We start from the raw sequence: 27,928 nt of genomic DNA on the forward strand, positions 1-27,928 counted from the left end.
AAAAGGCGAATATTTAATGTGAAACCATAATTGCACCTGCAATTTTCCATATTCCCTCCACCACAAGCAGAGCTGTGTCTGAATCCTTGTGCACCCTACCTGAGCGCTCAGTCGCGCCTGCCGGCAGAAGAAACCAGAGACCTGGGTGCTGCGTGGCAGTGCTTCGCCCACCAGCCTGGGGTTTCTGCTCAGTCTCACGGAGAAGAGAGGCAGGGCTATTGAGAAACCAGGCATTTCGACACACATTTTCTATTTAGGGAAAGTGAGGATACTAAAAAAACATTCCATGTTTTAAAGCCTGCTCAGGTAGATTGGAAAGATTTCCAAAATACAAGTATCTTGCTTTATAGTTGGGTTAAGTTTGAAAGAAGAGTAATTCTGTGCTAAATATTAAAATATGGAATCAGATTTTATCCTTACAGATCCTTACCCACTACATGTGAACTAGGGGGCAGGCTATGGGGCATCAGATACTGCAAAACCTTTTTCTCTGCTTATCTTTCAAATACATGTTAAAAACCTAGCTGCACACAGAGCACGTTACTAATCGTACTCTGACATACCTGCGTGTAAGAACACAGGTGTATTTACTGATTTATATCGTTACAGTCACCCTTCTTCTATGATTCCAATGCAAGACAATCCAATACTAAGCAATCCCCTAATAATCTGTTTATAAGATTTGCTTGCTTAATCTTGATTCTGACCATTTTATTCAACAGCCAGTTGCTCCTATAGAAAACAAGTTGTTTCATGAGGGTCTGAGTGAAAAGCCAGCTGTCCTGCAAATCCACGTCCTACATTTGCTAAAACTCCCACAAGCATCATCCTCGCTGTCTTTGTGACCTCTTCTATATAGGGAGCCACTGGCCAGTTGCCTGCTGCTGCTGTTCACAGGCCACCATGCCTTCAGCAGGCAGCACTTTCAAAAACAGCTGAAGTCATAACTTCAGAGCCCCACAAAGATGAAAAATTCAAAGAAAAGAAAAAAATGACAACCTCAAAAGCACTATATATGGGCCCAAAGGATTTATTACGTTTAGCATATCTGGTATAAACACCTCAAAATTAATATAACTGTCATCCTCCTGACCTAAATCAGAAAAAAAAAGCACAGATCTTTTCATGTTGCTCCCATAAACGAAGCAATTCAGAGAAAACAAACTTTTGCTACCAGTATGCTTCTCAGCAAAATTCCTGCTGAAACACACTCTGCCTATAATGCCTATGCTTCGGTAGTGCACAGTACATATAAATGAATCATCAGGATGGGAGAAAGTAAAATCTCACTACAGGCTTATTCAGTATGTTTACTGCCTGTTAGTTGAACTTAAGAAGTAAAATAAAAAATAAAAACAAAACAAAACACATAAAGCACTTTGGAACAACAGCATCTCCTCACAACTGTTATATATAGTCTCAGCTGGGACCAATTCCCAAATTCATATGCTGAACTGTGAACCGTTCCAGTATATTGGGGGGATAAAAAGACCAGAAAGAAAATTAAAAAAACAGGAGAAGAGACAGAAAGACAGAGCAAGCTCAGTCTGCCATTCCTGTGCACTTTTTTTTTCCATCACTGAAGGCATGCAAGCCTAGTGCTGAATCACAATGAACTCAATAGCAGATTAAAATGAGACATACTTGTGTAATAATAAATCAACAGAATTAATACAAGCTTATCTTCTACTAACTTAGAAGGGGGAGGTGACAAATTGCACTTAAGGAAAAATAGTTTCACTGTTGCTAGCATAAGCTGAGCGTCTATAGGAGACTGCTAAATTTAGAAAGACAGCTTTTGATGATAGCAACGGAAATTAATTCAAGTTTTTTTTTGTGTGGCTTTTTTTTTTTCTTTCCTCAAGAGCTCTAGAATGTTACTCATCTTCTTGAACCTCTTACCAAAAGTAGACTTCATAATGCACTATCCTCCCTGCCTACTCCCTCCTACTCTTCCCCCTTAAAAAGGCAGAATTGCTCCTTTGGGCTACAGCAATTTAGGAACTTAATGCAGTTTAACAAATTCCCTATCTCTTGGCTGGAGCTGTTTGGCTCTGACAGATGAATCAGAGAAGTCCATAAACGTCTGGAGGATTTGTGCAGACTTTTTCTTGTATGACTATATATGGCAACTGCAGATCGAGTTATCTACAATCATTTTAACCTAAGCTTCAAACTTTTTACCTTATTCCTATCCTAGTGGCAAACTTCCTTGATCTGTAATACTGCTAAATTAGACAAACTGTCAAATACTTTTCTCAAAAGCATTTTCCCACTCTTTACAAGACTGTAAAAACTAAGTACAAAAATATTGGAATTAAGATACACTTCAGTAAAACTTAACTTTGTTAACAACTTGTGCTTCTCAGAAATACATCTATATACACGAGTGAACCAGAATGAGATGCTGTGAAGTTTGCATTTTCATTTACACTGCTACTACTGAAGCCATGCACCTCACCAGACAGCAGATGTCTTCCATTACAGCTTACCTGAAATATCAATTACCACCAAGTGTCACGAGAAGTCTAGCACAAACTGGCAAATGAAGTGAAATCTGCACTCAAAAAAAACGTAGGGGAGGTCAAAACTGACTGACTGATGTACACAGGGACTTACAAAGGAATTCCAACAATTCTTGCAACAATCCTTAAATCCAGAAAAATATTGTATTTTAACTACTTGCAATGACCATCTTTTATACATATGTTAATTTTACACAAAGGTTAAACTTATAAGTAGAAAATAATAGTATGTGATAAAGTACTGAAACCTTCATTTAGCTGGATCCAGAAGCTGCTCTGTGCATTCTAAACAAAAGATATAACAAGTTCAAATGGCTTTAAGGTAAATATTCCTAACACGCCTCAAAAGGGACATTAAGTGCCACTGAGGGCTCAAAATGGCTAAGACTATAGTTCCTTAAGCCAAGGAGCAAAACCTGGGTATACTAGCTGAAAGACTGGGAGTAAATATTAAGTTCTGTATGCAGGATGGAATAATATGAGAGTATGACAGACAGAGGAGACGGTATCATCTCGACAAGCTCAAGTGAGAAGCCATGTGAAGAAACATGTACTTAGAAACTGCTTTATTAAACAATTTCCTTTGAAGTGTTATACAGAAAAATATACACATGCACAAAAAATACACAGTGAAAAAAAGTGAATGACAACCTTCCAAAAAGCAAACCAATAGATAACACTGTCAAAATGCAACATCAGAGAACTGAATGAGAAACAGAACAACAACCTCTGACTGTTTTGGGGACCTGTTCATACCAACACAGAATTGGTAATCACAGCCCTGGGCTCCCCCAGGAAAAGCATAACAAAATAATATCATAAATGACAGTTTAGCTTATAGGCACAACTGTATTTACTGTAGCCTTGCTTCAATTTCTTTATATATATAGAGAGGAATATATATATATATATACACACATACACACCCACATACCTCCATACATATATATACACACACACATATATAAACCATCTTTTATTTATAAGATTGCAGAGCATCTAAATCCAAAACATGTTTCCCAGGGAAAGATCCGGGCCTCAGTTAGAAAACTACATCCTTCTCTCTCAGAGATTCAGGACGGTATTATTGTTTTATTTTACAATGCCTAGTATTCTGCAGGGTCCCTGACACTCACCTTCAGAGTCACAGGAACACAAAGAAAGGTAACTTTAAACACTTTGGGGTTTTGGTGGTGTCTGTAGGCCCAGTGACACCACCTGACTGAAGGCTGCTCACTGGGCTTCCACAGGGAAGTTGAAACATTTCTACCGAGCTGTTCAACTCCATGATATTCATGTTGCATATTTTCAGTATCTTACTCATTTTGCTGCAAGTTCTGAACTTCTACCTCTCCTCTGTCTGGCATACAGCTGCCTGAAAGAACATCAGTAAGGAACAGTCCTGATACGTAGACCTGCTGCTTCTAAATGCCACAGGGGCTCACTTTTAAATGTCATTTAAAGCCAAGAATCACAACCAGCCTCTTCCTGTGCAAAAGCACACACCGGTTAATTGTCCTAATGACCATGAGCTGCTCTGAAACCTCAGGGCAGGACGACGGGGGCACAGCCCCATCACCAGGAGCTGGGGATGGCCTGGTCACCATGAGCTGCAGGCCCAAAACCCCACACAGCCATGTCACAGCCTTTCAAACACAGAGACAAGGGGAGTTAGAGGAAAAGAGGAGATTTTATCTTGCCCAGCTGCTTATTAATACCATGAAGTTCAAAACTGGTATTTTAAATGTTATCTTCTTCTTCAGCTGAGGCGGGACTAACACTGCAGACTGCCCTCAGACCACAAAAAGCCAAATGGGACAAGCGACATCGAGGACTGTCTTTCTCTCCCCTTTGTTTGTTTTACCTGAATCAATAGTCATTCAGCAGCTCATTTGACTTTACAACTTCTACTTAGTGAATTCTGATCGTCCGTGCTTATAAAAAGACATAATAGTTCATTTTTTAAATGGATTTTGAATTTTCACCTTATTAAGTCTTCAGAAAAATGCATGTTTAAATCTGTTTTCCTTCATTCGATAAAAAAGACTTCCAGCAACCTAATACAGCTGCATATTTGCAGGTCTAAATGCTAGAAAACAGACTGACACCGGATAACCCACACAAGGGGCTAGGGAGATTATGCCTTATATAAGCCATTCATATATGAGAAGACAGAAAAGTTAAATGGACTCCACAGTTAAGTTCCAACACATGGAAGTTTGAGAAGGCAGTGGGAACTGCTGCTCTGAAGCTCAACACTACTGCTGAAGAAACTGATGTGAAAATGTCTTAAAAGTAGCCAGAGTCCCACAGACTTGGAGGCAGGCCCAGTACCAAGCTCTCCTTTGTCTAACACTCACCTGCACGGTGAAAACTTCAGTGACTTGGACTATAATACAGGGACTAAAGAGGCAATCCTGACTCTACAGCCCTTTTGCCGGGCAGTGACTAGTACAAGAATTGGGCTCTTAAAACATTCACATAAATCAAAATGACCGTTCTATGTTTTTTTAGTGAGCACGCAGCTGTAACGCTTAACTGCCCGCAAAGTCCCCGTGTCATCCTTGGTAATTACCTCACCTCACTTAAGGAGCTTGGTAAATAAAAAGTTTATAGTATGCCCTGCTCTCTCACATCCTTTATAACATACACATAAAAAACATCTTCGCCTCATCACATGTAAGTTAGATGGCTAGAAGCAGTCAACTAACTTTCTAATTAGAAAGCTGTACTATTTTATTCCAATGCCATTAAAATGAGGAAATTTCATCACTCTGGATGTAATTGCAAGTTGAAATAGTGATTCCCATATGGGAGAAGAAACAAACATCTTTACACTGTTGTAACTGCATTCATATTCTTGTGTATAGTGAGCTGGTAAACAACCCCAAAGCCACATCCCCTCCCACCACTAACCGACATTTCTTTCTATACAACTTCAGAATGTAAACCAGCCTCAGGCTTTTGTGCTTTTGAAAGACGGACTGCCTCTTCCACCCAGCCAGGCCTGCTCAGCCCTCCCCAGGAGCCCCCTAAGCACAGCCCACCTCCAGCAGCTTTTTGGGGTGAAATGACCCCCCTCAGTGGCAGTGATGGAGCTCGTGCAGAGTCCTCCAGATCTGAGGATTGAGATAATTCACTTGTACAAGGGATTCATCAAAGCAAACAACTGTGTCCAACATGCTGTTTTTGATGCTGCTCTTGAAGTTATAATTATAAAAGCCAGGACATATTTCATTGCTATTATCAGATAATGGAAGCATAAACAACTGTTAGCTCCTATTAGAAGACAAAAAGATTTAATTCAGCTATATTCCATGTGCTTTTTAATAGTACAGAACTTAGGGAAGGACAGCAGCGATTTCTCTTCCATTTTTCTGCTCAATACTTTTGACAGCTCGAACTGACACTCCTGAGTGTTACCCATTAAAAACCAGCACACTGAAGTATGTAATATGTTCATAAAACATAAATATTTACCAGATCATCATACAGAAATATTTAATCATCTTGTCTATAACTGGGTGAAACACAAAGAATTATGCTGCAACAGAAATAAAAAATTGCTCATTTCCATATAAACTGGAGTATTCAAGCATAAATCATACCGCTCCCATTAACTAATCAGAAGAATTTCAGCTGATGGAAGTAGGAAGCTAAACTTATTAAAACCTTTTTCTGAACTATCAGACTGTTAACTAATAGCTATTTTACTCCTTATCAGCTGCACAAACAACAATGGATTTTAAATCAACTAAACGACCTGTGAACTTCTCCTAAATGAGGGGCATATAATTTAAGTCAGCCAAGAAAGTTTCACAGGAGTCAAGAGGGCTTTTCACAAGGGGCACATGTGGAGAGAGTTAAAGCTTCAAACCACTGTTTTTTTTTCCCCCTACTCAAGTGTCAGCTGTGATAAGCCAAAATTAACAACTCTACCCTGTGCCACTTCAAATGAAAGGAAAAAAAATTCTTCTTGCTATTCTAGGTATTTTAAGTTGCATATGAGCATGGTATCTAAATATAGACAGCAACAACAAGAGACAGCATTGTCCCTTTGGGCACATTGAATATTATCTCAGAATTCCCATCTTCCTGGGCTGAACCTCAGTTTTACTTTTCTTTTTGTTATTTTTCTTCCTTACCAAAGAGTGCATTAACCCCTCTTTAGTTTTAGGTGGTTTGATTTAATAAGAAATGAATTTATAAAGGAAAAAAGGGACAGCCCAATTCCACAAAAGCACAAGAAAGATTTCCAGTAATTTTCCTAGCTCTGTGGTGTTGTCCTGTGAGCAGAGAGCAGATGCCTTCTGTTTTGTGAGTGCTCCATGAAGCCGTTTCTAAAGTGAGGAAGTCAACAATATGATGTTTCTACAGCTTACTGAAAGAGAAAGCTGAGTTAATATTATTAAACGTAAAAGTGTCTTTTTTGCTAGGAAGCAATTTCATTTTCATGTTTCAATCAGAAATCTAAGAAATAAAACTAAGAATTACTATTTTCCAAACACTTCCTGAGAGCACAACCACTTTATCTGTAATCCAAGAGACTGCTATAAGCCTTTAATATTGAACACGACCAGACCTGGTTGACATGGTTGCAACTGACTTCTGAAGTATTTAAATACCTTTGAGTGAAGTGTACGCTTTCGCTTAATGTACCTAATGCACTTAGAACATTGACAACACTCCATTTTGAAGCCGGCTTCTATATAAAGTTTAATTTTTAAAGGCATCTATAAATTATCAATGACATCTGTTCTGAAAAATGCCAATTCCTATCTGTAGGTTGGCAGAATCTTTCTATTTTGTGTAACATCCTCTTCATATTCAAGCAATGTTAAAGCCCTATTGACATACGGTTTTCAAGTGATGTGTTTCTATTCTAGGATTTCATTATTTAGACAAGTCCCATTCTAATGTACTGACAACATTAAGTAAACACAACTATTTCTGGTGCTCTTCTAATCCCATGGCTGTAACTACTAATGATGAAATTGTTAGATAAGGCATAGGCCCAGGTACCCCATAAATACCATGGGGTACAGCACTCCTTCCAAATCATATGGACTGATAGCAGATGAGGAAAGGGGTTGGCATCAGTTGGGGACAACATCTTGCACAAGCCACTTCAGCTTATGATCCATGAAGTGCAGTGCCACTCGGCATCACTAATGCTTGCAACTCAGATGACTGTTTATTGTGACAACACACAAACACAGACTTGTAACCACATTCGCATTCCATCAGCCAAAATCTGATTTGGGTTATTCTGTTCTGTTTATCTAATTTTACCATATAGTCACAATTTGACATGTCATTCTTTAATTACTTCAGCTGTTGTGGCTTTTTGAAATGCAGTTAGGATTGCTTTTTATGCCCTTATCTATGTTACAGAATGGAAGGTGAAAATAATTTTCGAATGTCCACAGTAATCCTCCAAGCCCTGCACAGTACACACTACCTTCACTTTTTGAAAGATTCTACATAGATTACAAACATCTCATCTTTGTTTTCAAATCTAATACATGGGGCTTTTTTCTTTTTTTTTGCCTCTTTTCATTTTCTAACCAGTAAGCTGAGGAGCTTACATCTATAGAGGCATCCTCTAAATTCAAGGCAAGGTTTCAAGAAAGTTCTATCTTGGAATAACCACTGCAACGAGTGCTCTAGCTCTGTATGAACACATCATGTACTGTCACCGGGCCATCTTACCCCATTTGTCATACAGCAGCAAAACAGACACTGCCCGCCTCAGACTCTGTAATTGTGAAGCACTGACGACTGGATGCTGAAATCCTGCTTTCTGGTCATGGCAAACATAAATCAAAGAAAAAAATCTGGTCTATTAAATCTATTTGCTCTGGGAGAACAAGGATTTATCATCTTCTAAAACAAGTGGTCAATAAGATTCAGAAGTGCTTAGTGCAGATCTTGATGAATCGGGATGCCACAGGTGACACTGTAATTGTATTTGAAAGGAATCCACAAACAGAAAGGTGAACGCTGTATTTATTTCAGCACATCGACAAACTGTGGATTAAGTGCATCACAAACACAGTAGGATTTTCCCTCTGCATCCCCTCAGGGAGGATCCTTAACAGATTGTCCCACGAAACGAAAGCAGTAAGACAGCAGATAGGGCTGCTTTAACAAGTAAATCTAAAACAGGCATTTCTTACATGGCCGTCACAAGTAGTCGTTTGTCAACACCACACGAACCTTGAGCGAGTGAAAAAAAAATACGTTGTGATCAAAAAACTACAGCACGAGTGCGGCTTCTGAAGGGCACGGTGCAGAAGCTGGAAAAGGCAGCTCCTCTCCGGAGCTGCTTCGGAGGAAGAGGAAGGGCGAGCAGCAGCGCTGCGGGACTGGGCAGTGGCAGGCTGGGTGAAGCCAGGGGGGAGCACGGGGAGCCCTGAGCATGGGAACACCGGGCACTGCGGCGAGTCGGCAGCGGCAGGGCAAGGCCTGCAGCTCAACTCCCACGATGGTTCTCACTGGAAAAGGGACCGTGGTTTCGCACTCGGGACAAGAATTCGGTCCCCAAGGAAAGAAAGGAGGCTTAAATAGCACAAATGCGCAATGCATGTGGAAATTGATAGAGTTATATGGTACTGACAACTTCGTGAATATTAAATTAACTAAAAAAATCCTCTTTTTTCCTTCATTATTGAACAGAACAATCTGATTCTGCTGCTTTACATGTTTGAATTTTGTTCCAACATCTTAAAACATTGCGTGGAATCAACATCCTTCCACAACACAACAGCCAGTCCTAGTGCAGTACATGAAATACTTCCAAAATGATTAAAAAAAAAAAAAGTCTATCTTCCATAGCTTTCAGCCAGCCAGAATCTAAACTTGGATGGTGAATCTGCATCTGGTTTCACTTTTCAATAAAAAAAAAACAAAAATCTCAGGCATCATTATCTATGAGGTCCAGCACAAAGGCTTTCAAATGTACTTTAAGAAGTAATTAAATGCTTATTTAAAACTGAACTGACCGAAAATACTAAACTGAAACAGAACTGATTAACTTGCAACATTTTGTGCCTGATTATCTTTCTGAAGAATGAGCTTTTGGCACTCTGGACGTTTGTGCTGGAGGATCAATTTCCTGTTCACATCAAGGCTGCTAAGGAAATCTTCCACACATTCGATTCAACTTACATTTCCAGGGTCTGTTTAGCCTTGGACACAGAACTAGACAAAGATAATGCTTTCGACTGGGTAAGATAATGTTCTGAATCTGGGGGCTAAACTCTATCAGCTTTGCCATTAGGCTGCAGGCAGGAGCTCAGGGATGCTCCAGGCCATCTGGCCAAGCCTAGCCCGAGGGGCTTTGAACAGAAACTCCTCGTAAGAGTTCCCTAACTCTGCATTTTGGTTTAAACTTCATTCACACAGCAACACACGTTTGTGATATATACTCCCCTTCTGCATTTGATACGGCTAAGGAGGGAAATGAGATTCATAAGCTATAGCCTTCATTCCGTTCCAAATTATTATCCTAGTAGCTAAAAAAAGACATATTTGCTCCTACTATTGTTCCTTTTGACAGTTCCTTATTGCAGCCAGCCTTGGCAGTTCGGAATTCAGAAGTCATCTTTATATATTGTTTATTTCTGTGCTTCCTCCACTCAAACATATAAAGCACATTCCTAAATTCTACGTATTTCTATTAGGGGAACACAAAGAAAAACCCAGACAAGACTCAAACTCCCTCTGTGCTGGCCTCTGCCCCAGTGAGGACACAGCCCTGTGTCAGACAGGATACGGGAGAACAGACAAATGCAGACTGAGGAAGAGGTACTAACCCGAATAGCAGTCAAACAGAAAATAGGGAGAGTCTGCGGCTCACAGAGCCAGGAGACATTTTTACGCAGCATACTTCCCTGGGAACATCACAGGATAAAAAAAAATGAGTCTGCTGTTTTCACTTCAATATATATCCAATTTCAGTCTGTGACAGAAGCAGCACAACCAGAATTAAAAGCATTCCTAACAGAGGCTGTTGCTCTTTTATTGCAATTGTTGCAAGTCACATTAGTATAAATTTGTGAGTGTTTTAACATATTTTCATTTGAGCTTAATTAATTTTCATAGGAGTTTAAGCTTAATTAATTTTCATAGAAGTTTGAGCTTAATTAATTTTCATAGAACTTTGACAATTTTCTCATTTGTTGTTGAAATCACAACACGAGTTTTCCATATGCAAGGCAAATATAATAATATCAGCTCACAAAGTCATTTTTGGACTTGTTTTTGTATTTCACAACCAAAAATACTTCCACTGTAAACTGTTAACTGAAGCTCTGACAAGTTTTATTATAAATATTCCTAGCTTTAAAGAGAAATTTGAATAAATTCACTTAGTGTATGTTCAAGACACAGTTTAGGTCTGACAGCTTCAGATTATGCCTCATTTATATGGAGCAGTGATCAAACTCGTTAATATGTGAAAGAACTAAAGGAGCAGAGGATTGTGAATCAAATAGCATGAGCGAAGTTGTCTAGTAACATGAATAGCTTATGAGGATTTACGTAAGGTGATAGTTTTCATGGTCCCTTGTGCCAAGGTTGCTGGAAGAGACGAAGAAGCAGCGAGGAGCTGCGAGCAGCACCACGAGCAGGCAGCGAGGCGCGGGGCCGGCACCGGCACCCAGCCCGCTGTGCGCCCCCTGCGCTGCACTAAATCGACGAGGAAGCGTTTAATCTGCCCCTAATTCAGCCCATATGTTAAAAGCGATAGGGCCCTTCCTACTCAGTCAAGGTGAGCAATTTGACAGGGCAGGTAAGCTGGTTCAAAACTTTCTTCCATCTGGCTTCTGTGCTGCCAAAGACTGTTTGCAGTGCGAGTGCAATGGCTCAATAATTTAACAAGCCTTCTTGCAGCGGAAAATCAAATCTCGCTGTGAAGCAGTCTCCTTAAGATTCATTTAATCTTCTGATAACACAAGCTGTGCACACACAATCACGGAAGATGATAATCTGCTGTATGTAACACTAAGTCTGCTATTATTCCATTTATTAAAAAGGGCTATAATAATATTTTGTGCACACATGTACTAAAAAAGACAAGTGGATTAAGAGATGGAAATGCAGTGCACTTTTTTCTTACAATGTATGGCTGCCTAACAGCTCCAGTTTATTAGGTACTACTGTGGGGCTGGGTATGGTTTGTTCAGCATCCCCACACAGGAGCCCTGCAAGCAGCAGCTTCCTCAGCAAGAGCCGGAGACCCCTGCACCTCTGACCTCTGGGGCAAGGATAACCTGCAAATCCAAGACATGTTCACTTGTTACTAGCTGGGCTTTTTCCTAAGTAAATAAATCATCACCAGATGTAACTATTTGGAAGAAAGGGAATGCTGATTTATTTGGCATAAACACTCATGCTTCTAAATAAAAACAACCAGTTACTCACGTCCAAGACATGCCACAACTGACTTATCAAAGTGACAAAATTTTATCTTTAAGAGATATTGAACGGTTTTGAGGCCAAAGACAGAGGATTAAGAAATCCCTCATCAATACTCTCCGTTCAGACAATTCTTAAGCTCCGATATGCCCATCACTGCTCGAGTCACAAGCAAGCACTAGCTTGAAACGATCCTGCCCATCCAGAGAGTTACAGCCTGACTATACGAATCAAAAAAAAAGCAAACATCACAAGGAACATTGTATTTCTGCTCAAAACTTGCCATTCATGTGCAATGCTCGGGGCAGCTGCCACTGGGAGCACGCAGCTCGTGCCCAAACAGCGCCGCAGAGCACGCAGCGTTTCTGGCACTGAGGGGTGTGTGGGGCACGGGGTGCGTGCGCTATCGGGGTGACCTGCGCCTGCGCACTCAGGCCTTGCCCGGGATTTCCTGTTCAGACCAGGGCACCAGACAGTCAGAGATCCTGGGCAGAGAGCCAGGGCTCTCCCATTCTGCTTGGACAACATTTCCAGGCCAGAAGGAGAAGGGAAAAAAAAAAAAAAAAGGAGAATTAACAAAAGGGAAGGGGGGGAACAACAACCCTGTTGGAGAAATTCAGGCTAATTTAGCCCTTTATGCTACTAAAAATACCATTTTAACTTTTTTTCATGCAATTTATATGTATTTCAAGGAAACAACCCAGACCATTTAAATTAAATTAAATTAAAGACCACACGCACCCAATTGCTGGTTACTTCTGATCTTTTTGTAGGTACAGATCTCCTGATCCTCCCTGAATCTTCTGTCCCATTCTCCTCTCACCCAGAACTTAAACCTGGCAGCATTACGACAAAATATCTCAAGGTAAGAGCTAGTAACTAAAGTGTATTGACATCCCTCAGCACAGAATTCAAAACACTACGGGCTCTTGCTCACCTGTGGGCTGATCCCCCTTTCTGCAGCTGTAAAAATAAAAAACTTCACCTAGCCAATCTTTCATATTAGAAAATCAATGGCAATCGTGTCCTGTGTTTTTTTAATCAAGCGATAACTAGAAGCTATGGACAAAAAATCACTTTAAAATATTTTGATTGCAACTTTCTCATTACAGAAGCTTGAAAAAGCTGGTCCCAGCGAGTTTCATATCGCACTCTCTTAAATTATAACCAACACTCTGGATACTTTACATAGGATTTCTCTTGAATTTTCCTGGTTAAGCTCTGTGATGCAAACTGCTAGAAACTGGTTCCAGGTAACTTATTAAACAGCACAGTTGATATATGTAAAACGGCTTTCCAGCCATCTTAACCTTTTCCAACCTTTGCTGTCCTTGTCAATGGCCGCATTCAGTTCCAGCCTTAGAGTCCTGGGGTTCTTAGTGCTTTATCTGTTAGCAACAGCGCAGAGCCAGACAAATTGCAGTAATGTGCCATTTCCTGACATTAAGCCAAAAGGGGAAAACAGTAAAGGCCAGGATTCCTGATGCATTTCTTCACTACTTTGAATACAAGCCACCAGCAGAATAACCAGAAAAATTACGGTAAGTAACATTTAGTTAACTAAGTCTGATTATTAACACAGCATTTCATTCCAGCAACTGCAATTGCTTTATAAAAATGGTAGTTTGTGGTTGGTTTACAATCACGGTATGACAAATAGCCATGCTCAGGTCCAAATCTTGTAGGAAATATAAAAGTCTGAGGATGCTGAGATTCACAAAGTAGTGATCTCAGCCTGAGGAGCAGGAAAGGATCTGGAAAGTAGTTTCATCGATTCTTAGAACAAGAGATCTTTGAAAACTGGTACTGAAGTGGCCAGGCTGTTGGACTTGATGAACTTTGTATGTCCCTTCCAAGTGAACTCAATTCCATTCTAAAATTATCATATGATCTGTGCAATTCACCTTTTAACAATTAATGCCCTACTGAAAAGCTGCTGTTTTCACGTTGAAACGTGCACGTTTTAAATGCCTGTTGACACCGTGACTTATCAGGGACGTGTCTGTGGAGCCAGATGCCCCCAGCATGGCGGCACACAGAGGCCTCACGGGGCACCGGCCTGCTTGCCGCCACACTGCTTCCTTTCCCCTTCTGCTTTAAAGTGAAGTCTTACATGCACTATTTGGATTGGGTCGCTTTACATTTTAGGAGAGAACATTTAAAAAATGGTAATTACTAACCATTTCCCTAGGTAATTAGCTTATAAAAAGCACATTTTTACCGTGGATTGCCAAACTTTCCACTAATCATCCCGCACTACTTCCCCACAGTAACAATCATTGAGGAGCAGTTCAAAAATGCATAAACAAGAGCATTTAGGGCTCATTTACTTCAGACCACGTGTCAATAAACCTCAGGAGAGGCGAACTGGAAGCGCAGCATGCTGTCCTCAGACACAAGAGCCACCACAGAGCCGCCACAGGCTGGGACTCAAGCTGCCTGTTTAACTTCAAGCTTCTTTGTTCATTTGCCACCTATACCACTATTTTTCCCCAAAGTTCACCTCCAACAGTACCATAACAGTGAGACCTGCCATAGCACACCACAACACCAGCAGCTCGGCATGTGTGCCCGATGGACGAACAGCCAGCAACCTGCGTGTTTATACCGCCATGTCATTCAGGCTGAGCTTCAATAGAGACGTTTCAGCAGCAGCTTTTGTATCGCTCTCACACCTGAAAAAATAGCTCGTGTTTCCTACGGCATCGACTTTGTCTCGCACGGAGCCAGGAAGGCGGTTTGTGACGGCGCGCTCTCGCGCTCGCTGCCGCGCTCCGACGCAGGGGCTGCACGGCGCTGGAGGTGAAGGCATCTGAAAGCCAGCTCTATGTACGGCGTACACACGGCAATTTGTTACTGTGAAAAACCATCTGTTTCTCGGTATTACAATCCTCAGAGGGGAAATTATAGCTAGCGTTCAACATAAAACATCAATTTAAACCATCAACTATTCATAATTTCAATTCTTTATTGGAAACCAAGGACATAAATGTCAGGGAATAAAGCAATATTTCTTTTATTAACTGTTCCATTCATCTGGCTATTAAATAAAACCAGGACCTTAATAAATAGCATTAGCCTTTGTACTGACAGCCACCCCAACTAGCACCATAATTCTAAATAAAATGCACTATATTTCCAGTATCTTTTGGTTTAAAAGTACAAACCAGGATTAAAAGCATTTAAAAACATATGTATAGAATATTTTTGCAGTGTTGCTGCTCCTGTATAGTTAAATGTTTGAAGAAACAACATGGACAAAATAATCCCCCCTCCATTTATATGCAAGTTTCCAGCCACCCAACTACCTCCCGATAATATTCTACCAACATTAATATTGCTAAAGGACAGAAAGGATTCCAGTACTGATGCTGCTTGCCTGCTGCCAAATGGAATTATTCTTTTAATCTCCTGCTCCCAGATATGATGTCTGCTACAAAAATAATAATAATAGTAGTAATAATATTAAAAGAGAGGGTGGGTGGATGGAGAGCAGGGGAAAGGAAGAATGGCAGCGACGGGAAATGCGCTCCTCTTACAGCATGTCATCACCCATTACTAATAGCTAAAAAGTCTGTATTTATGTTGACAGTTACTGAGCATTTCTGCAGTTTGATTTTTAAGCACTACACACAAAAATACTGAAGTCCAACTGAGCGGGACAGAGAATGCAAAGACCTGTTCATAATTCTTTTGTTTGACAAATCAAGGCAGGTCTCCATTTGCTGTTAGCAAGAGCTTGATAGAAAACTGCAAAATTCAACTTTCTATGATTAGATAAGTCTATTCAGGAGTTCCCCACATCTTACAGGAAGAGCAAAAGAAGTGTTCTGTGAGAGCCGAGGAGTCCTAAGAAGTCCATAGATTCACTGTTAATGTTCACATAATTGTCCATTATTCCTCCTTAAGAATAGCTCCCCTGCTCTTAGTACTACCAGCATGGGGTACTCAAGAACACCATTATAGGGGAAAGGAAGCACAACTGTAATCAAAACAATGATTACTATCACATTCATTTAAATGCAGAGTGAGAAATGAATACAAAAATATTCACTTGAAAGTGAAAGGTAAGAAATTAACTTTTTCCCCATGGACATCAGAAACCTCACCTCAAAACCAGGAATTACTTGTAAATTTTTTACATCCCTTTGGAGCACACATTAGTTTCTCCTTCTGCATTTAAATGACTGTGATGGTAATCATTGTTTTGATTACAACTGTGTTTCCTTCCACCCAAAATGGTGTTCTTAAGGACCCCATGCTGGCAGTTCTAAGAGCAGAAGAGCTGTTCTTAAAGAGTAGTAATGGACAATTATACGAGCGTTTAGCAGTGAATCCATGGACTCTATAGGGCTGCTTATCTTTTTAATGCAACATTGCTGTACAATTTCTTACAGTTCCACATACAATAAAAAACATCATGCCAACATTAAGAAAAAACCAGCATAATTAAAATACAGTTGCCACTGTGGTTAACATGAAAGCATCTTTCTTCTCCTTCTGAAGTTCCTTTGTGAAGATGGAGGCAGGACTGTAAAGTCAAAATTGGAGCAAAACCAACGAGGAGCATCCACATTCACCAGTGGCATCCACATTCACTGGTAAAACCAACCTCCAAGAGCACAGTTTTCGTGTTTGCTGATACAGGTAACCCCTAGTGCAGATGCTAACTTCCACATACATTCCATTGTCTCCATTCATCTCCCCCAAACTTTATGAAGTTACCATCTAATCTCATCATTTTTCTGTCGTCTTGCAAATGGCTACTGCTTCCTCTTTCTGCTTCCAGTTTTAACTACCTTCCCCTGTTTCTAACTCTGAAGGTCTGTCCCATTTATGATGCCTGGGAACCCGTAAGTAGGAGCTAAGCCTTCCTTACATGTGCAGAGCTGCCTTCCCCATACCTTCCTCTTGTTTTCCACTGCTCCCAAGCTGCCAGTAGCAGGACTGAGCTCCAGCGAGGATGGATTTTCAATAATGTCCTGGTTTGTGGCTGCTGATCAGGCTCACTCCAGAGCTTGCATTATCTATCAACCTCAGCCTTACAAACAAAATGTGTAGCACCAGTAGCAGAAGGTGATAACCTCTTTAGCTGCTTTCCCTACTGCATTCCCAAACGTTCAGAAATTGGGCTATCAGGGGAAAGTAACAGTTATGCTTGGATTCACTAATTACTGTTAACCACGTGCATCAGCCATTGGGTTAAAACACAGCATGATAATTCAAGAAATAACTGTGGTACTATCACAGGGAGAAATGACAGCTACGCACTGCTTGGGAGCTGGGATTTTCTCCCATATAACTACTCCTGGTTCTGAGACATCTGATATCCTTTATCAAATTTCTCATGAAGGTGCCTCCTAACTAACTGCACCTTTTCTGTAAGCTTCCAGTAACAAATGATATTTCAGCACTTGTCAGGACATCTAGTTAACCAAGTTTAATAAGACACTTAATTTCCTTACAATATCTATTACTTGCATCCCCCAGAAAGTTATCAATTCTGCCCTCCCACCCCTTGTCTTCATCCATTACTATCAACGAGCTTCTGAATATACATACATCCCCCAACTAGGTCTCCAATACGTACAGTCACTATGTGTTTACATCAGTGGTTCAGTAAATTCAATCACAGTGTCAGTAGTACCACCACAGACTTGACTCTGCACATTTTTAAGGAGTAAAAATCAGGGCAATCAACTTCTGTCACACCTTGTTACTGCTGCTGCCTTCAGGTTTCGGAGCATGTACTCGAGCATAATGCTGAACAGAGAGCCCCTGGGATTCTGCTCAGACAGGATGCATGGTGCACAATGCACAATGAGATGGAGGGAGGGAAGGAAGAAAGGTGCCAAAAAAAAAAAAAAAAAGAAGGATTGTCTCCAATACCAGGGTTTCAATGCATCTGATCTGAGATTCAGACACCTGTAAGAGACAAACTGGCCAGAAGTCTCTGGTTGAGACCGAAGCAGAAAACTATACAGTAGATTTTATAGTAGGAATCTATTTTCAACTCCAAAGATTAGCTACAGGGGAGGGCTTTGTGAGACACTGCACAATTAAAGGTGACAGATCTACAAATTCATGTAATTGGTAGAAGTCAGAATGGACACAAACCTAAGGGGAAAAGGAGTTAAAAAGAACTTGGCAGAATCTCAAGTAACTGCAGTTGAGGACAGAGGTCCAAACGCCCTCCTGAAGAAGAGTGTCTGAAGTCCCCAGTGGCTCTATCACAAGCTCTCCGCTGACCTCAAATGAAAGAAAAAAGCTTGAGGGATGAAAGGATTTAGGTGAGATTGCCAAAGACAAGTATAAAAGTACAGCATAAACATTTAGAAATAAAATCAGAAATGTTCCAACACAGAATAGGAGAAAACTAGCAGAAGACCCAATAAGCAGCAAGAAATACATTTTATAAATAAAGGAACAGTGGAATGACAACCAAAGTGACTGCTGGCTTACCGCACAGTGGAAAAAGGACATCAACAAGGGAGGCCAAAAACAGGTACTGCCTTTTTTTTTTCATTAACTTTCAATAAAAGACCTGCCAGTAGATGGCTAACATTAGGGAGGTTTAAAACCTGTATTCAGAACAGATTACAAAGATGTCAATTATAGGCTTTAGGTATTTTCAAACTGGCCTGGCTTCATAAACTTTGTTGCTATGTGTGCTAGAAAACCTGACAGATAATCTGAGAAATGAGCTGTTACCTTAAAAAGCACCTAGAAAGGCAAAACATACAGCCCATTTTTAAAGGGGCAGAAAAAAAAAGAGAAGACAGGAAGGTGGGACACCTTAGCTGCAATCATGAAAATACAGGTAACCACCTGCTCGGAAGCACCTAGAAGAAAATCAACAAACACCTAGCTCAAACTGTCACTAACCAGCCCTGTTAAAGCAACCTGATTTCCTTCTTTGAGATGCTAAGGAGCTTAAAGGGCTGAGGAAGTAAAACAGCAGGAGATGCCACAGTTTGAGCTGAGGAGGGCTTTCAACAAATGCTTATTGGCACACTGAAACTAGCTAAGGAAACCTGGTGTGGACCCAGCTACCTAGGCACATCCACAGAATGGCATCCAGAGGGAAGGCAGCAGCAGCTGCTTGTTAAACCCAAGGTGCTCAGAGAGGTTCCTCCAGTGTCTGACCTGGCCCTGGTCCTGCTCAGTCGTCACTAACAACCTTTTGTTGGTGGGGACAAGTTTATTTGGTCTGTGAGGACAGGGAACTGGAGGGAACACAAACTGTGATAGAGGGCAGGATCAGAATTCAAAGTGAACTTTACAAACTGAGGGGGGGGAAAAAGCCCCAACCCAAAATTCAACTGAAATATGTTTACTGTAAAAGACTACACTTCAGTAGCAGAACTACTGGAGGAAAACTAGCGAGGAAAATGGAGGGATAATGCTGGATCACAGGCTGGCGAGGACTCCGCAGTGCCCTGCTGTTCTGAAGCAGGAAGGTATCATACTTGAGAAGCACAAACCCATACATAGAACCAACAAGATGTGAAATAATCCTTCTGTCCCAGAGAGTGCTGGACGAAGTACTCCAGCTGAGGCCTTGCTGCCTTTGCACGTCGCGTTTCAAACCTGACAGAGCTCAGTCTGAGAAGGCACAGAGCAGCGGGAGCGCTCTGAGGCCTGCTTGGTTCATAAATGAGCCAACCCCTGGTTTAGGAAAGACACTGGGAAGATGGTGTTTTCAAAATGTAAAATATTGCCACAGAGAGACAAATGGTAATCTCTTCTCCATGTTGTGGGCAGAATATGGAGAACTGGACAGCACCAGTCAGGCTGTTTGGAAAAGACCAAAAGGTTCTGGAAACAACCGTCTGTGACCCGCCACCAACACGGGAATTAAGAGGAGGTTCAGCAAACAGCTGTCAGGTATGGCTGATTTTTTCTTTGCTCCACACCAAAGCCATGTGTTCGTATACAATTAACATCCCATTGCAGATCATTCTGTACTAACAGTAAGACCAAGCAGCCCCCAAATTGTAGAGACTTTTTTTAATGCACTTTGCTAACAGGTTTTGCAGAAAAGTGCAACAGAAGTATACATCTAACTTCCCTCCTTCCACAGAAACTGCAGTGCTTAAATATCTAGAAGGATGAAGCCATGTCCTGTTCTCTCTATTTAATTACTACTGACTCCCTATACAGGTGTTTCCAATTTCCACCTCTAAAATGAAAGCTAATTCCTCCAGTGCAATATGAAGCTCATTTGTTCTCTCCCAAATGCTCCTTTTTAAAGCGTATCACACTGCTTGGTGGAAGGCTGTGTCCTAAAATTCATCACCACAATGCCAGGGTTGCAATTTCTCATGCCTCCCTCAAATAGGAATGACTTCTTTAATTGGAAGAAAAATGAATGTGTTTGCTTTGAAAGCATTAATGTTCTTGAATCTGGCAAGAAAAACTCTCTGAACCTATCTGCTCTCAGCTAAGCACCAGATAATTTGAACTTGAACCTGCAGTCACGCAGCGGAGGAATATGCACTTTTGGCAGGAAGCAAGATCATTAAGGAACGGGAAGCTTCACCTTTCTTTCATGCTCTGTATCTTCTACATTTAATAAACCTGAATTAAAGGTGAAACAACAATTGCTTCAGTCATACAAAATGAAAATCAAGACTAACAGCATAGTTTAGAGACAGGCATACTTTCTAGAATATTCTGTTCAGGATAAAAGTAAAAATGGTTGTTTTTATTTTAAAAAATACAAGGTATACTTAAAAAAAAAAAAAAAAAAGGAAATAAAAATCCAATCTTCTACGCTGAAGGATGAGTAGTGCATTTCCTCATAAAGTTTGTGGACAGCCCAACAGCAAGAACCTAATTTTCCCTTGCTTCTAACCTATACCTCTCCAGCAAGTGTTCATATCTCTGGGGACCAGCATTAGGAACAGCAATATTTGCACTAAGGTCTCCTTTGGTCACTTCTGTTTTCATTAGCACAATCTGACCTTAAGCTGCACAGGCAGAGTTTGCCTTGTGCCGAGCTATGGTAAATCTGGGTGCCAAGCTATAAACTCCTACTGCAGATAATTGTCATCATGTGGATGGAAGATTGAATAATTCTAGAGAAACTTCAGTGAAGCTTTCAGAGAAACAACACATTTAGTACTAAAATGCATTTCAACATGATTTTATTACACAATCGAAAAAGCTTTAAAAAACTAGACAAGAAGCTGACTCATGCACCTGTATAATAAGAAGCAGAATCTCTTGTTTGATTTCTACATTTTTGAGCCAAAGTATATGAAGCCATAAAAACAATGCAGTTCCTTGCAACAGTCTCATAATGAATCTGGGACCGTGCTTCTCTCTTTCTTGGAAAAGCTGCTTTCACAACGAAGCAGTTAGGATTCTGGCACAGAACTTGCTCCAAACTATAAATTCTGAGCATGATTTAACATGAAAATGTGAAGACGCTGCTTTTTGGAGGCTGCCTATCTGAAGGTGCCTTTTCCTACTTCCTTCTCACTTATATGAAAAAGAAACAAGAGGTTGGGATATTTACTGCTGCTCTAGTTAAGCTGCCCATCGTACAGCATCTCCTCTTAAGAAGAGGAATGGCCACATTACTGGGCTGTGTATTAATTCCCTCCACTTCCCCTTCCTCTCTCCCATGCTGCTGGTTATTGTCATGACTAACTGAGATAATACATGATGGCGTTTTTAGGAACACAAAAATATTTATAAAATCTGCCCTAATTATAGTCTCCCAGAACTACCTGCTTTCTTCCTTTCTCCCAAGACCTCTTGCTAACTGGGTTTTCTCTATTCCCAGGAGCCTGGTACAGCACCTCCAGTGGTGCTGACAGCACCATTGTGGAGAAGACTAATTTACCTGTTTTTTTCTTTCTAAGAATCCGATTCAAGATGCTTATGTGATCTTAAAATGAGAGATACACATAATTCACCACTATCAAGCAAGAAAGAATACATACGTACGAACTGAACAGTAGGTTAAAAGACATGGATTTCAAGTTTTCACTAACACAGTAGCTTTGATCCTCAAGAACAAAAAAGTTTTACAATATACTAATACATACACATCTCCATGTGTACAGAAATTATTTACTTGCCAGTGTAACACAACCACACTTTAATGGGATCATGTTCAACTGCATGTAGCAACTTGAGCTGGTTCACCATGTAAAATGCAACATGCAAAAACTCTTTGATAATGAATTTGTTCCAAAGGATGGACACTGAAGACTCGTTCGCTTGTAACAGTCAGACTTTAAAGAACAAAGACTCAACACCCACAAACAAAAAACCACACACTTTCTAACAGATGGGCTTGATCTAGATCTTGAACAACCCTAGCATCATCAATTCAACTGCTGTTCACAGCAAGCATTGGAAACTTGCATGACTACAAGAGATCAACACTTCTATTGTAGGTCTTTCACATAAAACAAACAATAGATCAGTAACTACTGCTGATACAATGAGTCTATCCCCAAAATCAGAAAAAAATATTTCCTTTGAATTGCATGCATTTCTGTGGAGCTCCCTCAAAGAAATTAAACCTACTCTAATTTAGGAATGCCAAATGATGGGATTGTAAAATGAGTTTAATTTGGTGCTTCAAAAGCCGTACATAGACACAATTTCTAAAAAGAGATAAGCTATTAATGAAATGAGTTGTGAGTGCTTTTTAAACTTTCATTCTCTCATTAATCAGTTACAGGAATAAGTCAAATCAAGAACTGTGGTTACTGTCTCAGAGAAGCCCACGTTCAAAAAAAAAATTATTCCAGTATACACCATCCAGAAAAAACCCTCATACAACTGCTCCAGGCAACTCATACAAACCCCTTTTATCTTGATCAGTCTATTTGTGAAAATAGTATTCATTTAATAGCAGAGCATACCTACTATTTCTGAACGACTCCAATTTCAAGATGAAAAATAATATATTAATCTCCTCATATGCATATGTTAGTGCCCGGGAGACACTTTGGAATCTTTCATGAACAGAAGTGCTCTATAAATATAAAATATGTAATTGACACCTCAATGACCCTATCATGATAAGCTATTGAACAAAAATCTGTTCTTAGACTGTGTGCAAGCATTTCCCCATCATCCATTTTGGCACAGAAAAAATACATTTTCATCATAATTAAAAATGATGTGCTTCTTAGGTACATCAGTTCAGAAATCTGCCTGATGACCTTTTGATTTTGATTATAATAGCCTTTTTGTAATTATATATACATTTATATCGGAGTCTTTAAAATGCTGCTGGAGATGAGATGAACAGCAGTTAAGACAGACTGATACCCATGTGGTTGTGCATGCAGGTAACCAGACTTACCTTGGCAGGGGGCCGGTTAACTTTCAGGGGGGTTGTTTTGTTTTTCAGATTACCACTATAGACACGGTTTATGTTCCAAGCTACGTAATATGACGAAAAATCCTGAATGGCATATTTCAACATTAGATAACAGAGAAAAAACAAAACTGGAAAAAATACCAGAAAAACACTTAACCTCATTAAAAGATCTCACGAATGAGGCCCCTCATAAACTGAAGTTCAGGAAGTTATGTTCGAACACTATTTTCTTCAATAACAAAATAATATACAAGTAATTAAGATTTATGCATTTATACCTGCATATTAGTATTTGAAGTACTTCAGCTGTAACTGATATCAGGATCTCCAGGACAGTTTGCCACAAAAGAAACCTGTTTTTAAGTAAGCCTCACTATTGCTGCTAGAACAAATTCAGCTGGCACAAGGACTGGAATTACGTAGAAAACTGGAACACTCCTACAAAGTTTAATTGACAAAGAAACATGAGTTTAATAAAAAGGGGATTTGGTTGATAAATTGTCCTCTTATCAGTAGTAAAATTAGTTAGGGCTACAATTTTAGGGTGTTGCATGATCATTTGCAGATTTTAAACAACTGTTTGAAAGTACTCTCTAATAAAAATATAACTGATAATGAAAGGATGTTGTAGCAACTAAAAGAGTATTAAAATCGTGCTTTCGTTAGTTCTGAGTTAAGGAACAATGGCAGGATTAGCAGGAAACTATTACGAAATTAATCTGATTAGTGCCTTGTAAATAATGAAGCTATACTTAAAAGGGTCCACAAGCTCCACCATGTCAGAACATGGATCTTACATATGATGCAAGACTAAAAAGGAGAATATTTTCCCTATTAATTAAGTAGCAAAAACTGAATCCTCCCAAAAACGAACAGGGTAGGGAAAAAAAAGAGTAGGACTTGTTTGAAAAAAAAAAAACAAAACAATAAAATTAACTGCAAGGAACTCCACCCTCATTACAATTGGTTTCAGAGGAAAGAGCAACACTTCACTCCCGTCATGCTGCACACTATGGCAATTTCGCCATAAACAAGGACATCTCTCGTACGATTTTTTTTAGCTGGACGTGACGGCTGTCTGGATGGAGCACATGGCACCTCCCGAGGCCTGTCAGAGCAGCAACAGCCACGGCCCTGTGGAGAAAAGCCTGGTTTCGTTGTTCAGGGTTCACTTCATGTACCACGGTCAAAAAATATCTGCTCATCTCCTGCTTGCTAAATTAAGTCTTCCGTCAGCGACACTGGCAATCATTCGAGGCCTGGATGAAAGGAGCTGGACAAACGTGACAGACTGATACCTGATCTCGGACTGGCCCCGGTACTAAGTGAGACTTGGTGGTGATGTTCTGCCCGCTTAGCTTTGCCTCTGGAAAACATACTTCTGCTCTGCAAATAAATCTCTCTTTTTTTAAAAAAAAAAGTGAAGTAAGATTTGCTGTGGACAGTAAAATGCTTACTGCTCCTAGATGGGGACAGCTACGTTGCTTGCTACCCAAAATATCTTCTGCAATGTAAACATTTTTTATGATCCTGAAAAATAAGACTGATTTTAATGACAGTCACAATAAATCCCAGCTACCCAAACTCGCTTTCTGAACAAACTGCAATCAGGGAAGAGAAAACAACTTGAGGCTCCCACCTTCCCTTCGAGAACATAAGTGGTAGCAAGTGCCGCACTGCGAACACCACTGCAGCCTGCTCCCCGCTTCCCCAACAGCATTAAACCAAGCTGTCCCCACATACACACCCCCTGAACACCTATGCAGCAGTGGATCTGTGTGCTGGAGTCGTTGAAAACCCTTTATTTCTGAATTCTGCCTGCTCAGAGCTCGTCAGCCCTCCATACGCGCCCCCAGGCCCTGCCTCATGCTGCCTGAGGAGCTCTTCAACCATGGTTCTTCATCTGAACTCAAGCAGTAGCTCCAATCCTCGGCCAGAGCACTGGCTTGCTTAAACCAGGCACGGCCCAGAGAAACAAAGCACACCCTGCAACCTACCAACACTGCTTTAAGAGTTCAAGGAGGACCAGCTTTGCACCTTCCAGTCATCTGACGCCATGCAAAATACCTCATGTCTTGAATGAGTCTTCAACTGTTAAAAACATCAAGTTAAAAACAGGAGGGAAGGAGGCCCTGGCATTGATCTGAATTGTCACCAAACTATGAGCAGGACCTCAGGCTGACCTCTTCACTAGCACGTAAGTTCTTCCCACTGGATGTAACCACGATGGAGTTCAAAAGGCTTTGGACAGAACAGCGTGAAGGACTGAACACAATCGTCAGGGTGCAAAAAGTGCTCATGAGATGCTGAAATTGAAGAAAAAGCATTCCTGCCCCCACTCAAAGGCATGCTAGTCATCTGCATCACTAATTACTATCTTAAATACCACCCTTTTCTATTTTAAAAAAATCTTTTATGTAAAATTCCTATTGTTTCTACAATATGCAGTATTTCTACTGCGAGTTCTCCCTTCCAATAAGAGCCATCCGTTCTGAAGCATCGTTAAAAACAGGTCAGAAAGGGAACAGCAGAAGGAACAGGTGCTTTAAAACTTATTTCACGTTTTCAATCACAACCCTTTCACCAGCCACTCAGTATGAAATACTGCTACCCTGTTTTACAGAGCGTGTGACATTCTTTGCTGTTCTCAGGACATCGCACGGCAGGGGAGCAGCGATGCTCCACTGCAGGAGCTCAATCACCGGTGTTGGAAGCTTTCAAACCAAATAAGCAAATGGCTTCCCTAACAGCAGCTGGTCAGGCAAAGCTGAGCTTGGAAAAAGTCATCTTCTCAACAGGCCATCTCAGGACCTCCTAGACTTGTGAAACTCGGGAGGCTAAACACAGATGTATGTGTGTGTGTGTGTCTATCTCCTGGGAATTCCATATCGACCCCTTTAAGTGTTAGTTATCAGCAAAAAAAAGATTAATCAACAAGAACAAAATTATGAAGATACTGGTAAATGACAGTAATAGCAAAAGAGAACAACTGTTGGACAAAATACACATACTTGCTGTACTAAAAAGGACAGAAGAGTGTGGAAACAGTCACTACTTCCATCTAGAATTTTCCATACAGGCAAAATCAAGTGCCAAATCCTACAAGCAAACTCTCCTGATAATCCCTACAATGCTTTTAATGATGTATTCAAAAAAGTGCTTTGCTAACAAGGAGAATGCCAATTAATGTACCAGTGGCCATGGCCAAGTTGGGCTAACAAGTCAGCTTTACTGAAGCTAAGGTCTTCGACCCCTGTACTGTAATCTTTTTAAAAACAGATCTTTAACACCACTATTCTAACATTTGCTTGAAAGGAAGCGGTGCTTTACAAGAAGTTACTCCAAGTGAAGCAAGGAAAAGGCTTGAACTGCAGTCTGGTATGTGCCAAAAATGTCCTGGCTGCGACACTATGGGCCAAATGCAAAAATGAGGAGGTGGGAAGGGGTTGTGGTTTCTTTTTAAATATACGTATTTTATTATTTCCTTATAAGGTATTGCTATGGTGCCAATCGAAAAAAAAAGCAAAAAGATTTAATTTTGGAAATTTTTCTGGGGTGAGAATTTTGCATTTCATGCCCACTCTGTTCATCAACTCAAGTGAAAAACATGGTAGTTACAGCAGTTATGACAGTTCCATTAACAGTAGTTAATGGAAGTTATAATCAAAATGCGAAATTGATTTTTGCTCTTGAAGTTAAACCAAAGAAGTACTCCTAAGGATGTTACATAAGAATTCAAGGTAAAGCTACAACTACAATAAAAATAAATAGTCAGTGAACGTGTTTCAATGAACTACCAACAAAACCAATCTCCTTGTCAAAACCACTATCTACCAAGGAACATGAAGCCACTGAATTAAAATATCTCTTACCCAATGATCTAGCCCTTAAGCTAATGTTTAGAGAACTACAAGGAAACATATTAATTCAGTTCTCCATATCAGATTATTACTAGGTGACACTATCAGCAGCTCATTAGGGAAGTGAACGAAGCCTACAAAGAGATAATCACATTTGTTGAGTATCGAAGGACAAAAGCTGGATCAGATCAGCCAGGCAGGATCTTAGAAGAACACATCACAGAAATAACTCCTTGGTAGAGCCATCACCAACTCGAGGTGTTTCGGGGTACATCTAACAACGACAGGCTCCTTCCTCCAGACTGGCCAGAATACCAGGGGTTACAGATGGTTAGTCCTGCATCATCTGCATTACAGACACTGAAATCAGAAGAATAGTTTTAAACACACTATTCTGTCTTGTAGTAGAGTAAATTAAGAATTTGTTGCCCCATCTGCCAGTAGGATTTGATTCCGATTTGTGGAATGTTTGAGAAAACCCATCGAAGAGAAAAGCCCAAAAAAGAGAAGAACCATTTGAATATGAAACTTGACATCAACAGAAAATTGAAGGCAACAGTCTGAAAGGTGGTATATACAACTTTATGCAAAGTGATGTAAAAGAAGAAAAAGTCAAGTTTCTGAATGTATTTTCAGTTGCATTACTGTTTCAACTCCCCCTACAAGAATGTTTTTTCAAAGTGCAGACAGAGTTTTGATCAAGCCTAAATACCGTCTTTTGTTAAGGGCAAGTAATACACTTTTTTTTTTTTTTTTTCCCTTTTTTGGATCTG

The 27,928-nt window shown here is 40.3% G+C and overlaps 1 protein-coding gene and 1 long non-coding RNA gene across 11 annotated transcripts in view; one reads left to right on the forward strand and one right to left on the reverse strand.

Moving 5' to 3' along the window:
• Positions 1-27,928, reverse strand: part of CUX1 (cut like homeobox 1) — a 268,204-nt gene that overhangs the window by 169,764 nt on the left and 70,512 nt on the right. The window lies entirely within an intron of this gene.
• Positions 11,998-15,620, forward strand: LOC137842311 (uncharacterized). The gene is made up of 2 exons (XR_011089013.1): positions 11,998-13,486; positions 14,216-15,620. It is a non-coding gene; the product is annotated as an uncharacterized lncRNA (long non-coding RNA).

Source organism: Anas acuta, chromosome 19, assembly GCF_963932015.1.
Source record: "Anas acuta chromosome 19, bAnaAcu1.1, whole genome shotgun sequence".
NCBI classification, from domain to species: Eukaryota; Metazoa; Chordata; class Aves; order Anseriformes; family Anatidae; genus Anas; species Anas acuta.